General features: G+C 51.0%; 1 long non-coding RNA gene across 1 annotated transcript; it reads left to right on the top strand.

The window, feature by feature from the left end:
* Positions 1-8,550: 8,550 nt before the first annotated feature.
* LOC136794576 (uncharacterized) lies at positions 8,551-9,949 on the top strand. The gene is made up of 3 exons (XR_010841563.1): positions 8,551-8,671; positions 8,781-8,874; positions 9,746-9,949. It is a non-coding gene; the product is annotated as an uncharacterized lncRNA (long non-coding RNA).
* The last annotated feature ends 461 nt before the right edge of the window (positions 9,950-10,410 follow it).

Raw genomic sequence — 10,410 nt, forward strand, 5'->3', positions numbered from 1 at the left:
CCATGCGTTTTGCCTCGGTCATGGGAATTCGGGGTGGCTTGAAGACACACAGACAAAAATGTCAAGTAAGCAAATGGAAGCTTTGGGCAGGGGTGAAATGGCTTAGGAAAAAGAGTGAGACATGAAGGCAGCCTAAGAGCCCACCTTGAGAAACTCAACAGTCAAGGCCAGGACGAGAAGAAGGCACCAGTGCCGGGAAAAGAGGAAGAGAAGGAGCTGCCAGAGACCTGACCAAAATGCCATGTGCTGCACCTGTTCTCAACACTGGTTGCACAACAGGGAATAAAATAAATGAGTTCCCTGCCTGCACGGAGTTTACAGTCAGGGGCAGAGGGCAGGGAACAGTAAGCAAGAAAATCTTAACATTATAGAACTAGAAATTGGAATAAATGTTGTAAAGGGAAAGACAGGGAACAAGAGTGAATTGTAGGGCAGGGAAGGGTTCTCGGAGGAGGTGACATTCATGCAGATTAGCTCACCCACACAGGATGCTAATTTGGGGCAGCTGTCCCCGGGGCAAATGTCACCAGGATCCCTGGCGATTTCTTAAACCCTTGGCATTGGAGGCGCCAGTGCAAACTGAAGAGGGAAGTGTTTGGAGAAGGGGAACTCCCTGGTGTTTGTTATCTGCTTTCCCACTGGAGAATGTTCTTCCCTCCCCAGCTCCTTCCCTGCAGCTGCCAGGGGCCCAGTGACTAAGTGTCTTCAACTAGTGAGTGTCTCCCCAAAGAACGGGAGAGGACCTGCAGAATTGACCCAGGACACAAACACCCGGCTGGCCATGAATGGGTGGGAGAGAAGCTGTCACAGGCCCTGGTCCAGTCGGAAGGTGTTTGGGCTCTTGTTCAAGGCCTGAGACCTGAAGACCTGGCTGGCACTGCCCCCTAAGGGAGCCAAGTCCTTGTTCAAAGCCAAGTGCTCCAGAGGGTGTCAGGTACCACTCAGCCCTGCCAAGCAGTCTGCAAAGAAATGCTAACTGTGGTTGCCATGGTGATTTGTGTGCTACAGGCACGCGGGTGGGGTTGGGGGGTGGGTGTCAGCTGGCAGTGCCTCTGGGGCCTGAGCCTTGGGAATACAGCCCAAGAGCTCCTCACCCGCCCAGGCTGCCTGAAAGACACCTCGGCCTAAGGGTGCATTTATACACTCAAAGCCCCTGTCAGACTGCTCTATTGGATTTCTTTAATTGATTTCTTTCAAAGTAAACAGTATAGTATTATTTATATTCAATCCCATTAACTAAGCAAGTGGGAAGCCTTGTTTTCAGGCAGCCTCCTTAAGCACTGTGAGAAAGCGCGAAGCCACGGTGAAGAGCTTAGGCTCTGGGGTCAGACAGACGCAGGTTCAAAATCCAGCTCCACCACCTGCCGGCTCTGTCCCCTACCGGTTCAGTGACAGGCAAATTCCGAAACTTCCTTCCGCCTTCCTTTGGTTTTATAGGATGGGGATGACAGAACCTTCTCTGCCGGGATGTTGTGAGAATTCAACGAGATGATTATCTGTAAGCGACTTGATAATAATAGTAATGATAACATTGCTAACATTTATCGAACACTTCAAGTACATCGAACATGGTCAAAGTGACTCACTCGAATGAATTAATGACCTATCTCATGGAACTGGAGATTCTTAAGTTGAGATCCTGAAGATCCTTTCCCAACCTTAGCCTGACCCCACCTTTCTGGACTCCTGTTGTGATTTTACTCCCTCCGCAAGCCAGACACAAGTCCTTGGCTACAGTTGCACTGGGCTCTCTGCCCCTCCTTCCAGCCGCTGCCTTCTCTCATGCCTCTGACCACGCTCCCCCGTCCCTGGGTTCACTCGGCGCCACATTGGTCTACCAAACTTCTACTCATCTTTCAGGGTGCCGTGCAAATGTCACCTGCTCTTTGAAGCCTCCCCCGCCACATCCAGGCAGCCAGCTGCACCCTCCTCCGTGCTCCCACGCACACTTCCTGCACACCTTCTGAATGATAATAATAAACACAAGCGCCAAGCACCGTGCTGAAGTCCTTTATTTTAGCTCATTCAATCCTCACAGGCACCCTATAACATAGGTTTGGTAATGAACTCCGTTTTAGGATGCAAAACTTAAGGCCCAGAGAAGCTAAGTAACTTGCCCAGTGCCACATAGCCCATAAGCAGCAGAGCCAGGGCACAGGCCTTCTGACTGCAGAGCCGGTGCTGGTAACCACTGCACCAGACTGCTTCTCCCTGCCGCTGAGGGCCCAAGCCCACCTCCTCCAGCAGGTGGGGAGAGCCAGAGATTGCGCTGCATTCGTTTCAGCAACCCTGCCATCCAGCATAGCAGCTGGCGCCCAGGCACATGCAAACTCCCCCTCCACGCAACCCCACACACACTAAACTAGACTATTTAAGGAGAAACCACTAATCCAGTAAACTCACCCATGTGTCCTGGTCTCTTTTTCTTTCTGCCGTTAATTAGGAAACTCAGCTCTGAGTCCTGTGCAAGGGGCCCAGTAGAGTCTCTTTGAAGTTGATGAATAATAAAGAGCTTCTTCAAGTTTATTGAATTAAAAACAAACAAACAAAAAACAGCTGGTTTTTTTTCCCACGGGGAGAAGTCAGGAGCCTAATGATAAAAGAGACATATTATTTGTCATGACACCTTTTCCCATTGAAAGGAAGAGGAAGAGAATCCATTTCTAAAGAAAAGAGTAATAACAGAATTCAAAAGGTAAGCGGGCTTCCAGAAGGCTCCTTCTCTATCCGGGCAGCTCCCAGAGGCAGCTGTGAGGCCAGAGGAAGTCTTAAACAGAGAGCTTGAGAGGGCACCGCTGGCCACGAAGTCATGGCAGCAGCCCAGGGCCCCCAGAGCAGCTCAGCACCTCTCAGCCAGTGCTAGCTGGGGAGGCCAGGAATAGCAATAAGGGGAGAATATTTGAAAAATCTTTGGAGTTAGAAAGACTGAAAGGTTGCCCAACCGGTGCTGGTCCCTTTGTTTATTTGTTTGTTTGTTTCCCAAGTCTAGTGTCTAATTTGGGTGTTTCCAGGATTCTTGCCCTTTCCTCGTTGGAAGCAGATCATGTCTGGGGCCAACCGGTCCTCTGCTCCAAGTCACCTGTGTTCCTCGGGACTTTTTCCCCCTTAGAAACAAAAGGTGGGGCTTTGTCAAGATTCAGTGGCACTCTTCTCAAAGCCCCAAGTCTGCCTCAGTTCAGCATGCACAAGAGGAGGTCTTTGAAGGTGCTATGGCTAATTTCCTAATAAAGCAGGCCAAAAATGAACCAACATCTTTCAAATTCAGGTCCTAATCAGCTCTGTGAAAAATGAATTTTTAAGCCAAGGCTTAAGTTGGACAAAAGCCTCAGATTTGAAAACTGCTTGAAACTAGAATTGGGAGGGGACGGGGGTGTGGTAAGGAAACACAGGAGTGGGGAAGCACTGGTACAGGGTTTTGCCTTCAGTCTGCAGTTACTGAGTTCACAAGTTTGTACCTTCCTGGTCCCATTGCTAAGTATACCCTGAGCACATATTTGTACCAAAACTCAACACGGAAATCAGAGTTATATGTCACAGGGCTGCTGTCCTTGAGTGATTCACCATCCCACCAAAAAGACAGGAGACCAAAACTAAGCAAACATCTGCATATAAAGGTCTTGGCATATGGTAAGGGTCTCTCAAAGGCACTTCCTGGCCTCGCTTCGTGCTGCTGGAGAGGAGAATTAGGTGACCACTGGTGGTGTCTCTGGGTGGAAAGCAGCACTCTCACCTCGGCAAGAGAAAGATCTGTGGATCTGAGTGGCCAGCAGGACCGGTGAGGTGGAAAATGGCCAGGGGGTCCGTGATGAGTGAGAATTGGCTGGTGGGGGGCAGGGGTGGGTGGGCAGGACAAGGGTGGGAGTGGAGACAGAACTCTAGATCAGGGGCCGCCGACGCCAGGCGCAGCGGTTGGGCCTCGCCTGAGTTTCACAAAGGAGCCAGACTCTGACAGCCATGTATGTGTTATGTGTGTCTGTGCGTATGTCTGTTTGCTTGCTTGCTTTTTGCTTTAATATTTTATTTAAAATACTTAATACTATTATAATATTCTGAATTTGAATGTCTAGAGTGGGGGAATGTTTGCTCTTTGATTTTCAGTTTAGTTCCAGGCCCCATGCCTATTACTCACCTCTCAATTCATACATTTATGTCTCCTGCCCACGCTCCACAGAAGCTTATGGCCTCGGCCCTGTAGCTAACGGGGAAATTGGACATCTTCAGAATGATGTATGTATATGGTGTTCAGAACTGTCACTTGCATGTAGAGTTGCCAGATAAAGTACAGGTGCTCAGTTAAATCTGAGTTTTAGATAAACAGAAACCTTTTTGGGGGGGGCCATGCCACACGGCATGTGGGATCTTAGTTCCCCAACCAGGGATTGAACCTGCACCCCCTGCATTGGAGGCACGGAGTCGTAGCCACTGGATGGCCAGGGAAGTCCCCTAGATAAACAGAAACATTTTAATATGTCCATACAATAAAAATTTTTCATTTTTTCTAAATTTCCAATTTAACTGAGCATCTCGTTTTTGGTTTTTGCTATATCTGGCAACCCTACTCCTATAGCATATGTCAAATTAATGGGAAGAAAGAGAGGATAAGACCAAATGCAGAAGTTGTACAGCCCCAGGAAGAGACAGACAACAGCTCCTATAATAGGGCAGATGGCTGGATTGGAGATGAACGATGTTCTGAAAAAGGAAGGAGCAGAACATGCAGCCTGGTTAGAGACATGGGGCCAAAGCAGAGAATAACCCAAGAGTCACAGAAATGCCATTCACGCTATAGCTCCACCATACGTGGGCCATTAGACGAGATGCTCGCATCCTCGGTTTCCCCATTACCACCTCCTAGCCTGTGGAGAGGAGTAAAAAGATCATGGAAGTGCTGAACAAACAGGAGTTGTTATCACAAAGGCCCCAGCCCTGTTCTTCCCCACATACACCCTCTGCTCCAGCCAGGCCTCTTCCATGTTTTCTCTGCCCAATTATTTTGAGCACAGGGTAAATGTCCCCTTGTTCCTTCTCCCCGCTGCCCACTACTCTTCCACATGCCACGTGGCATGTGGGATCTCAGTTCCCCAACCAGGGATTGAACCTGCATCCCCTGCATTGGAAGCGTGGGGTCTTAGCCACTGGATGGCCAGGGAAGTGATTAGGAAACTATCCCCTGCCCACTCTTCCACAGGGGCACTTGTAGGACTCAAGAGTTTCCTGTCCTTGGCAAACTGGATGACCTTTCCTCTGCTTTTTAATGAGCCGTTGGTAAATGTTTATTAGGGCAGAGATGGGGACACAGTCCCACAAGTCAGAAGCTCTGATGCTCCAGGTCGCCATCAGCCCATGACTAAACAGCCCCTGGGTCGCAACGAATGTACTTGGACCTACACCTGTTTCCTCTACCAGGCAGAAACCTGCTTTGCAGATGACACAGGGCAGGGGCCCTGAAACTGACCCTCCCCTCTCCACTTTCTGTGACTTGGGACAGATCATGTGGCTTTTCCATCCAAACGTAAGGTTTCACTTTGTTACTGGATGTCCTTTTATTTTCGTTGTTTTCTTTTTCCTTTCTTCATATCCATGTTACAACTAGTGCTAACACTGCAAGTGTCTAAACAATTTCTTTCTGAGTTACACTCGATGGAGACATAAAATGCTCTCTCTTGTTCGGATTCCTTCAAGTCACTTGCCCCACCCTCAGAAAGCTTTGCCATCCTTACGTACACAGCCAGACAGGGGCTCAGGACGGAAGCTGCACTTTTCCTTGGCCTCTGTTGCCACCTGCAGGATCATTTGGGGGAGAGTTCAAGGACCCTGGATGGTGGTGCAAAGAGAAGGCAAAGGCAGTGTGGAGTCTTTGGGCTTTACCGGTTGTCAAGAGATTTCATAAGGCACAACCTCATCTCCTCTCTGGCGCTCCAGATCCAATATTTAATTAGCTGGATAGCTTTGCACAGTCACTTCTGTGAGTCTATTTCCTCATCTCTGAAACAGTATTTGATATCCATAAAATCGCTTTGATAGTGATTATTGAGGGGTCACTCATTCATTTATGTGTTTATGAAGCAAACACCACATCGGATACAAAGACATGAAAAAAAAATAAGATTTCTTTCAGTCTTACAGTGGCATCAGTCAAACACATAGGAAACTGTCTGTTGTTGTGAGACAGGTATGACCAAAGTGTCGTGGGAACTAAGTAGTGACTAACTGTCTGCTGCAATCAGGGAAGGTTTCACAGTAAAAGTGACATACGAGCTGGATTTGGAAAAACAAACTGGAGTTGACCAAAATTCGGAAGAAGGCACAGGAGTCATCCACCATATAAAGAAGAGGGGAAAGGACATTCCAGAGAGGGAGAAATGAACCAAAATGCTTTGACTCAGCTTGCTCTAGAAAGTTCCCAAGGAGTGAATGAACTTTCACATCCTGCAACAGCCTTGGTAGGAGAGAAGTGTGAGGAGAGAGAATTTTTCCAACTTCAAAGCCAGCAGGCAGCCGCTCACGCTGCCTATGGCAAGGCCCAGTCCTGGCAGGAGTCTAGGATGCAAATGAGGAAGAGGAGCTACCTGATGGGAAAAGATCATTCAAGGCAGGATTGGGAGGTTTGCTCATGACCCGGGCACTCACCACGTGGCCTGGGCTACGTGAGCCATCCTCTCCATGCTTCAGTTTCCTTATTTGCAAATGGAGATAATAATACTCACCTCAAGAGTGGCCTTGCAGGATGCAAGCAAAATCATTAACCCAGTGCCTGACACAGACATATGCAGATACACTATTAGCCAGTGGAATTACTATTAGAGGTGAGCCTTCAGGAAGTTATTTCACCTCCCCAAGCCCACGTTTCTCATCCATAAATTGAGAATAACAATGTTTGCCCTGCACACATCAGGAATTTATTATGACGATACCATCAAGAAATATAAGCTGTAAAGTTCACATAAACCTGAGTTACAAACAAGAGAGAAGAGGATGAGATCATCGAACCTACATTTTTAAGATGCACTGAGTGCCTGCTACTTGTAAGGCATTTTCACTTTCATGACCTCATTTAACTTTTCCTGAAGACAACCTTCTGAGGTGAGTACCACGTTTATTTTCATTTTACGTGTGATGCAAGTAAGAGTCAGAGAGGTTGGGTTGTCCATTTACCAGATGCTCTCTGAGCAGGCCCTGTGCCTGAGCCATGAGCCAGAGAGGATCATGGGAGCTGGGAGCCAAGCCGGCTCCCTTGTGATGTGCACCATGGCGCCTCGGGCTCAGGGCTTGGGCTCCTGTGTCCCACTCATCCTCTCGCTGATCTCTTCAGCCTTAGGGTTTTCAGCACCACCTATATGTATCCTGACAACCCCCCATTTCCATCTCCAGCCCAGCCCTCCCGAGACACGAGTGTCTGCCTAGCCAACCTCTCCACTGGCTTTTCTAACAGATACCTCTCCCTGAATATGTCCAAAATACAGCTCTACTCCACCTTTTCTCCACATTCTTCCCGTCTCAGTCAGCAGCAGCTCTATCCTTCCAACTGCTTGGAGTCATCTTCGATTTCCTTCACACCCCACCTCTTTCCACCCCTGCCCCAAGAGAACATCCCCAGATCATCACCATGGCCCTCATTTTGTTGTTACCTCCTATTCACAGCCAAGTGTGAAGAGTAAGTATCCACCTGTTGGGCAAAACCCACAAATGGGTCCCCGTATCATTCACATTAGAGCCCATAAAATGTCTGCAAAGCCCTATACAATCGGCCCCCTTCCAACAGACATGCTCTAGTTATTATATTTATTGCTTATTGTCTGACTACAAGCTCGGCCGGGGGTCCTATACTAGCACATAGAAATATGTCCTGAATGGATAAAATGATTGTACAAGTGTTTGAATACATATAGGAAGTGCTATGAACAAGATGTGCTTCTCTAAAAGGAAATTCACAGAGAGAGAGCCAGAATCCAGCTGGATCTTACAGCTCCAAGCCCAGAGCTCATCCCCTAAGGAAGACAGTGTGTAACCCGGTGCCTGGCACAGAGCAGGGGCTCCCACAAGCTAGCTGAACTGGAAACTGAAGGGATTTCAGAAAGCAGGGAAAGCCTTCCCTCACCCTCTTTCAGAGGCTGCCCAGCCGTCCTGCTCTCTCTTTCTCTGTCTCCCTGCATGCGCCCAGGCACACACCCCAACGCCCTGCCTCCCTGGGCCTGCTTTCCTTCAGGTGGGGTCCTTGCAGCTCCTTAAAATGTAAACAGCTCTCAGGAGGGGGAATAAAAGGACAGTCACCAGGACAGAGTCAGCTCACACTGGCTGTGCCAGAGAGGAGATGCGCAGGGACCCTCTCCCCTAAGCCTTACTGCAAGTGAGGGGGAGGCCAGCACTGCTGGATCTTCTGGAGGACCCCGATGAGGAAAGGGAACATCATGGGAAAGAATGGCTGTAAACTGGGAAGACCCAAGTCCCACCTCAGCGGTTGGGAGGAGAGAGGAGACGTGCCTAGGAGCCCTCGAGAACTTGGAATAAGGTTGCCCTCTGCCGGTGAACCTGTGGAATCAGCCCACAGAGGAAGAGTGCAGAGATAAATGTGCAAAAAACAGCCCGACTAAACCGTAACCTGAGTGCGTGTATTAACACACCACAGACGGGGCGCATCACAAAGGAGAAGAGGAAGGGGACACGCAGCTAGGTAAGGGCGAGCCTTATGGGGCTCACGGAAGTATCTGGTCACGTTGAGATGGGTTAACAGACTGTCCGAGCCTAATGTCTCCATACCTTTGATTCATCTAACTCTCCAGCTCTGAGTTCACCGTTTTCCAGCAACTTCGCCGGCTCCGGCCTCCCATTGGGCTTTCCAGCAGCGAGGAGACGCACCCGCAGGCGAACTCACAGGTGTGGACCCCGGCCTCCCTTTCTCGGTGTACATGAATAAATGACGCTCCGCACGGTTAGCACCGCCCAGCCCTTCCCAGGCGGGTCACCAGTGATGTGCGGGCGCCGCGCACAGGTAGGATCCAGAGGGGGCGAGCGGGGCTCGGATCCCGGAGCCGAGGGCTGGCCTCCCACGCCCCAGCCGCCTTCCCGAGCTGGGATCGGGTCCCACCCGGGTCTCCAGAGGGTCCAAGGGAGGCCCAGAGGGTAACGCAGAATTGGGTAGATGAGAGCGCAACTTTCTGGGAAGAGTCTAAGGCTTCCTTCCCTCTGACGTTCAAAGGCTACCAGTCCTTGGAAGGGGAGGAAGGACACGATCCGGCCAGCGGGAAGGAGCCTGGCTCTCCCATCTGGACCCGGCCCACTTCTTTGGGCTCATCCTCCCCGCAGTGCCGTGTCACCAGAGATGCAGGGAGCGGGGTGGGTGTCTGTGTGCAGGACTCCAGACCTGCAGGCGGGCACGGCCGACAGCGATCACAGTGAAGAAAGATTCTCTCAAATACCCGTCCCTCCCTCTTACGAGCCCGGGCCTCGGGAGGGGAGCCCCGGAGGCAGCGGGCAACCCCCCACACACACCCAGAGAACTGGGTGGCGACCCAGCCGCCCTCCTCCAAGCGGAGACGCCCTCCCCACCATCACCGTCGTGGGGCTGGGGAGTTGTCAAAAGAGGCGCCGGGTTTCCTTGTAGAAGGGAACGATGTGGGGGGGGGGGGGGTGTGCGCGCACGCGCGCGTGTGTATTAGATGTGTCCATCTCCCGGTACTACAGTGGGGTGAGGGTGGGTTAAGTTTATCCCGGTTTCGGGCCTGTGAGCCGTAGCATATTTTTTCAGGCGCCGAAGAAAACAGGCTGAGTGAGGCTGGAGAAGGAGCGCAGTTGCCGAGAGGAAGGGGCCTGGAGGTCACCTGGCCGCCTCCCCGGAGACCTCGGAGCTTGGTGCGGCCACACCGCCGGCGGGATAAGACTCGATCCCTCCCCGGAAAGGGAGCGGCTTTCTCTCCGGCCCATCCCAAGGGAAAATAAACGGTCTCTGGCACTTCCCTGCATTCCTGGTTTTTAACAAAACTATTGTTGGAGGTTGGCCCCTACGCTTGCTCCTCGGCGGGAGCAAACCTGCCCACTCCCGGGCCCGCGGCGGAGCCAGCGCCGCCCAGCCGGCAGGCCGGGAACAATGCCTCTTTGTAGCGGGCCCTCGAGGCAGCTGCGGCCCGCCTCGCCCAGGGCCCTCCCCTTAGAGAATTCCGAAAGCAGTCGCAATCCCTGCTCTTCCTCGAGATCTCGACCTGGGAAGAAAGCAAAGCATCCTTCCTAATCCTTCCGAGGGGGTGAGAGAGAAGGGAACTAACTTTTCCTGCGCTCCGTGTGTGCCAGCCCTTGAGTCCTGCCTGGCAGCCTTGTCCGGAGGAATTATTTACCCGCCTTTAGTTTATGTGCCTTGTGCCAGGTCCCACAATGGTAAATGGCAGAGGGGATCTCAAACTCAGCGCTAAGAGAAAT

Source organism: Kogia breviceps, chromosome 7 (assembly GCF_026419965.1).
Source record: "Kogia breviceps isolate mKogBre1 chromosome 7, mKogBre1 haplotype 1, whole genome shotgun sequence".
Lineage (NCBI taxonomy): Eukaryota > Metazoa > Chordata > Mammalia > Artiodactyla > Physeteridae > Kogia > Kogia breviceps.